The sequence below is a fragment of the Gadus macrocephalus genome, chromosome 4 (assembly GCF_031168955.1).
Source record: "Gadus macrocephalus chromosome 4, ASM3116895v1".
Lineage (NCBI taxonomy): Eukaryota > Metazoa > Chordata > Actinopteri > Gadiformes > Gadidae > Gadus > Gadus macrocephalus.
Genome location: NC_082385.1, coordinates 12,240,788 through 12,248,176, shown reverse-complemented (window position 1 = coordinate 12,248,176; position 7,389 = coordinate 12,240,788).

Here is a 7,389-nt window from a genome sequence, read left to right as displayed (position 1 = left end):
TTCAGTAGTTACTGAATAACTGTCACTTAGTGCCCCAATTAGGGCCCTGGTCGTTCATCATTCGTTACTCATTCATTCCTTACTACCAACGTTTTTGCGTAGCTTATTGTAAAGTGTTACCCATTATTGAATCTCTTTAACTACTGAGATGAGTGACCTTTGTATTCCATATGTTATAAATAAGACACACCATGAAAAGATTCCCTCAAGTGTTCTTTAACATAGATAACTTCCTTGACAGACACTAAGGGCCCTATCTTGCATCCAGCGCAATTTACTTTCTACACTGACGCATGTGTCGTTGCTAGTTTGCAACTGGCGCAGAGCTTTCTTTTCCCTCCACTGCCACGCACCGGTAAATTAGGGAATGATCTTGCGCCCCAAGAGGCGGTTCGGCGAAAGGGGGAGGCGTGATCTGGCAGTACGTTCCCTGGTGCTATGTTTCAGAAAACAATTCCGCCACAAACCAGGAAATACCTGTTTTAAAGTCAGTGGCGCGTTGTTCAGATGCTATTTTAAGGGCGTATGCATAATGTCGCTCATACACTTTGCTTCTCTCATCTACCTAGCCACACATTCTTGGTAAATTATTTGGGAAAGAACAGCTGATACAGCGGTAATTAGTTGTACTTTTAAATCAATGCATCTGCAAACACCGTACAGCAAACACATATTTTCTTGACACAGACATTGTGTACAAGCCCATAACTTTTAGGATTGATGAGTATTTGATCGTGAGAAAACATTGTTTTACCGCGAGTGAGTGTTAAAAATAACGAATGAATGCGGGCGCGCATGTGTGAATGTGTAAAATAATTAATGAATGCGGGCGTGCGAGTGTGGGTCCATCTGTTTAAACACACGCAAACTAAACACGTAACGCAAAATTCGGGGGCACATGCATATTAGGAACACAAGTCGATAATGCACCGATAATGCATACAATACTGGTAAGAAACGATGTTTGTTAATGTATTGCGTATATCATTAAATAGAACCACAGTTACCGCCTATCATATTTGTGTTATGTTTTCTTCGCCGAAATTTATTTGAGGACTCAGTATTTCTGAAGTTGTGGAAGAAACGCTATTCAATGTGTGAATTAGGCCATATTATTTGGCCATAAACTGAGCCATTTGAAGTTTGAAATGCATGTGGTCATGCATCTGTCTCATCGGAGACTGCAAACGCGCTGTCAAAATATCAACTGACAGATTCAAATGCGCTCATGGGTCTTAAAGGTACGGAAGAGGATTAGGGCCACACATGTAAAAAAATATTAAATTCTGACTTTATTCTCAGAATTCTGAGAAAAAAGTCAGAATTCTGACTTTAATCTCAGAATTCTGAGAATAAAGTCAGAATTCTGACATTAATCTCAGAATTCTGACATTAATCTCAGAATTCCGAGAAAAAAAGTCAGAATTCTGACTTTAATCTCAGAACTACGGGTATCTGTAAGGACCAACCTCCGTGGGAGAGACACTTTGCTTTATGCAGTAGGAGGAAACCTATGGAAAGCCAAGAAGGCCACAATCCGGCCCTAGAATGGCGCGGTAAAAGTGCACGTCCCATAGCCAACTCACCAAGCTCACCAAGTCCAGTATTCAGAATTCAAAGCATTTATTCACAAATACGTTAAATTTTTTTGACAAGCGGAGCCGACAGTCCTGTGCAAGTATGCAAATTAGCCATGTGCGCCAAACAGAAGATAGACGCAATGTATAGAACTGATTGTTGTGCATTGTTGTGGATATGTAGGCTGGTTAGTTGTGGTTGTTTGTGGTCTTAGTGAAACAGCTTTGCCTTGGAGTTGGAGAAGTTGGAGTGATTGTGTGAATGTGCGAGAGAGAGCGCACCTGCCGTGGTGATGTTGGGCTTGTTGTGGGCTTATATGTGATCAATGATGTATCTGTCTGATCGTATTAGCTGTAGATGGATGGTTAAATAATGTCACAAGATCGGTCATACTGCAGGCTCTCATTTGCAAATGCACTGATTGTGTGCCCGTCTCCGATATGCTATATACCTGGCATTTATTCAGTTCATGTTCTTCTGAGTGCGCAAGAGCGGTGCCAATTATTGTCGTGTTTGCATTGTAATGCACAACTTTGCCCCTCCCTGTTATAAAATAACGTGCATCCCAACAACTTTAGCCAATGCAGGCTCCTATTGCTTTACCAGTGTGTTTAACGTGTGTGTGTCTGTGTGTGCGTGTGTGTGTGTGTGTGTGTTGTCATGTAGGCTATAGATATAGATTGATTGTCTTGGCTTGCTTGCATCCATGAAATATTGTAATGTTATGGCCTAGCTGGCTACTGCATATCGAGAACAATCTGGGGATGAGGGCATCCCCGAATATTGACGGGTATTTCGCACACTGCCATCTCAATATATAGCCTAACATATACAAATATATCACTGTACTAGACACAAATGTATTTTCCACTAGCTAGTGGTGGTCATTACATTATAGTGAAACTAGTAAAGACAACACAGCTTTATGTTACGGCGAAACATGGAGGCACTGCAGCTCTAGTCTCTCGACAATGCGTTACTTTAGTCTGGTATTTCTCTTCACTGATTGGTTAGACAGCCTTCAAACTTAGTGGTCATGCAAAGAAGAGGGAGGGCTCGTTCTGCATACCTAATAGCCGGAGTGAATAACTAATAGCCGGAGTGAATAACTAATAGCCGGAGTGAATGACTAATAGCCGCGGCTATTAGTCATTCAAAACCGTACGGAATCCGTACGGAATTCTTGCCAAACCGCACGGAATCCGTGCGGTTTTGCACTTTTACCGCACGGAATCCGTGTGGTTTTGCACTTTTACCGCGCCATTCTAGGGCCGGATTGTGGCCTTCTTGGCTTTCCATAGGTTTCCTCCTACTGCATAAAGCAAAGTGTCTCTCCCACGGAGGTTGGTCCTTACAGATACCCGTAGTTCTGGCTTTAAAGTCAGAATTCAGACTTTTTTCTCAGAATTCTGAGATTAAAGTCAGAATTCTGAGATTAATAAGAGTGAAAGATCAGAATTCTGACATTAATCTCAGAATTCAGAGGAAAAAGTCAGAATTCTGACTTTTTTTCTCAGAATTCTGAGATTAATGTCAGAATTCTGACTTTAATCTCAGAATTCTGAGAAAAAAGTCAGAATTCTGACTTTTTCCTCTGAATTCTGAGATTAATGTCAGAATTCTGAGTTTTTATCTCAGAATTCTGAGATTAATGTCAGAATTCTGACTTTATTCTCAGAATTCTGAGATTAAAGTCAGAATTCTTTTTCTCAGATTTTTTTTTTTACATGTGTGGCCCTAATCCTCTTCCGTATAAAGGGGATGGGAGATGGCACTCTCATCGGTTTATTGCATGTTACACCCAAACCACACCTAGGCCTACGGGTAATTAGGCTACTTCAGATCAACCGTTTTTAGATTTGCACTGGGCGGGGCGCAAGAGTAATTTATCCGCCGGTAAAATAGCAACATCGCCATAGAACCGCCCACATAGCCACTGCGCTTCTCACTTGCGTCTCAGACCGTTAAAATAGGGCCCTAAGCCTTATATGGGCATCTATTTGATAGTTGGGTTCTTAATGCTCCATCCTTCCCCCCTTATAGCAGATGTAACAGTGATTGCAGTGTTACATCACCTAGGGTTATAGATATAAGTTACGCCCAGCACAATACACCAGATCTATCAATAAATATAAGTACTGTGGCGAGCAGCACGGGAAGGATGAGACGGGAGCCCAGGTTCAACCAATTATGCAAGTCTGTGCCCCGAACACTGCACGACTACGGACTGCTTTTATTTACCACCAACATCAAACATGGAAAACAGCGCACCCAATAAACGAACACGTCACTCTCGGCAGTGGCGGACTCAGGGGGGGGGCAGGGGGCAGGGGGCCCCCCCTCGTGGCTCAATGGTTGAAAAAGCGCGCTAAAGTGCCCTTCAAGAGTGTCGAAAGCGAGAGGAAAATTCAATGACGTGCCTTAGTGAGTGCCCTTATAGTCCCCTTCTGCCCGTCTGATGCCCTTTTAGTGCCCCCTTTAGTACCCTGATAGTGCCCTTCTGCCCTTCTAGTGCCCTGATAGTCCCCTTCTGCCCGTCTGGTTCTTCTAGTGCCCTGATAGTCCCCTTCTGCCCGTCTGGTGCCCTTCTAGTACCCTGATAGTGCCCTTCTGCCCGTCTGGTCCTTCTAGTGCCCTTCCAGTGCCCTTCCAGTGCCCTTCTAGTGCCCTTCTAGTGCCCTGATAGTGCCCTTCTGCTCGTCTGGTCCATATAGTGCCCTTCTAGTGCTCTTCCGCCCGTCTGGTGCCCTTTTAGTGCCCTTCTGCCCATCTGGTGCCCCCATGGTTGAAAAAGTGTGCTAAAGTGCCCTCTATGGTGGTGAAAATTAGAGAAAGTGCCTTATTGGCTGCCCTTTACACGTGAACAAAAATTAATGAGTGCCCTATAGGTTGCCCCTGATGATGATGATGTGCCTTCTGGAGCAAGGCAAACCGAAAAAAACATGTTGTGGTTAGCTATTGAGGTGCAGACGTTCCTCTCTTTGGTAGCTGACGAACGGGGAATGCGAGGCGTTGCTTTCATGTGGCGTCGCCATGACAAACAGCTACATCGAGTGGTACTTAAATCTCCACTGGATAACGAAGCAAAAAGCGGATTAAGAGTGTCAGTACCCATAGTGGAAAAGCGCAATTAGATGCCAAGTTAGAAAAACTTAATATTTTCAGTTTGCATAATCCGTTTAAAATGTCTATACATTTTTTGAGCGTTCAAGATCATTCAAGTGTAGGTCATTTCATGCAAGAGAGACGATAATGGTCAGCTATCACCTCAACATGAAGGAAAACGTCCTTAAATGTTTCCGTAGCTGGCTGTCAGCGGTCAAAGACTGTATGGTAGCGGCAAATTGAATTTTCTCCAGTCTAATTATTACTTAAATGTTAGTAAAGATGAAAGCAGTAAGGCATCCTCCTTTCTTTGGCTAAAATGTGAAAGTGCACAATGATGTGAACAACTCATTTTGGTGTTTATAAAGTCACTAGAATAAGGGAAAACAGTGTCTTTGAAGCAATTTTTTTAGGTAGGTATAGGAAGAGTCATAATCAACTTCCAATTCATTCTTTACTTCAGTTTGATCTTGACGATTATTTTGACTGCAATTATTTAAAACTACACTTTAACCTCACAAAAAGTTTACTGTCAAATAATTGGTGGCGATGTTAGGATGATAAAGGCATATGGTTTAAAGATTCACATAAAAAATGCACATAAAAACGAAAAGTGAGAAAAGTTTCAGGTTGCAATATTGTTAATTTTAGCGTTTTTTTTGTTGCCTCATGAGCAATTTTTAGTAATCACATGTGACCACTAAGAAGGGCTGTTTCTCCACTCATACAAATTGTCATGTGTGAAATGGAGAAATTCTCTATGTTGAGTTGAAAAATAACAATGTTTCAATTATAAACACTATTTATACTATTTTCACGAGGAAGATATTACCACCAACACAAATCCCTTGTTTAGTCATTGATAGGAGTATTTTATCTGACAGATATTAACAATTATATGTATTTGACTTTGCCTCCCTCCACACTATACCCTAAACATAGTACATACCATACGATACAATAACTTCTTGCTTGGATCAAAATCATCATTATTTATGATAATATTACTATTCTCATTCAGCTTTATAATATGGCCATCTTAGCACTTCTTTAAAAATAATGGACTGCATAACAGTTTTACAACATTTCAGTTAATTCACTTTAGTACAAATACAATGCAAAAAATATTTAATGCTATTTTATTCTGTGAAGACATTCATTGTTTCTTATGAGTCGGTTTTCCAGTGTATTTCGTTATGGGGAACATTCACAATAATGTGGGGCTGGACTATTTTATGTAGGTATACAATCCTTCTCAGTAATCTGGGTTAAATTTGGATTGATCTATTCATGTCCATCCATTTTCTTTGCTTACAAGTTCTTACACACACACACACACACACACACACACACACACACACACACACACACACACACACACACACACACACACACACACACACACACACACACACACACACACACACAAAAACACAAAAGAGGGGGAGAGAGAGAAAGAGAGAAAGAGAGAGGGGGAGAGAGAGAGAGAGAGAGGGAGTGAGAGAGAGAGAGGGAGAGAGAGAGAGAGAGAGAGAGAGAGAGAGAGAGAGAGAGAGAGAGAGAGAGTCCTATTGTGTCATCTGCTTCTCTTTAAGATGTTGAGAAAGGAATGTGTAGTTTTCTTGCCTTGTTGTGTTTAAACCTTTTACCCTGAAGACACTTCCTCAAATTTCATGTTTTTTATCTTTTCATTTCTTACAAATAATATAAATAATGTACAATATAAATAATGTATTATAAATGAAGTATCATATGTGTGTCATTTTTCATTGTTAGTAATCAGTAATATAATTGCCATTATTATTCACTTATAGCCTATAGAGCACGACCACATATGTTTCTGTTTAGCCCAAATCAAACTCTTTTTTACAAGGAGGAGAAAGGACCGTGAGCTTTACGCAGACATGAAACACGACCACGGGCTGGCTGGGATGATGGAAACTATTTCACTTTGCACCGTCATCATTTGGCTTATGAAGATCTAGGACTGTATTTTTTAAATATGAATTGGAATAGACCTTTGATTGTTTTTTCAAATCCCATATGAATTGTATCAAAGAACTAATTGTATAGTAAGTTAAATGTTTTATGTTTTTGCGCGAGCATTGCACACGCTCGACCTCTAGTTGTAATTAACAGGGGTAATGTTAAAGGAAAGTGTAGTATACTATGCATGCAAATCAATTATTTAATAGCTTTCACTGTTATTCAGGGCTGAAAAGGGCATTGACATTTTAAAATGCAAGGCAACTACTATTGGTGAGTTGAAAATAATAATCATCATCGAGATTAAACATCTCTTCCAGTTTCCTGGCCAAGACAGGCAGTAGTAGCCTATGTCACACCTAGCATACACGCAAAATATAAGAAAAATAAAACAACTAAACAGTCCGCAGGGGGGATATCAATATCGCAAGACATTTCGGTAGGCTCAAGGAGGAGAGAAATATTAAGTTTGAGCAACAAAGTGTAAAGACATTTCGGGATGCTCAAGGAGAAGAGTTAAGTGTAGTCTTGTGGTAGATTCTACAGACATAATTCACCATAGCATACTGTGTTATTGACATGTTTTCGTTGTGTTACAGGGACACTGTCTCTTTAAGATCAAGTCACTTGTGTGTTGATATGCCGGTCGGCGCTATGTTTGAATTTAACCTTTTTGATGTGACTAGAACGACCTGCCTTTGCTTGTCGAGGTGAGAAATG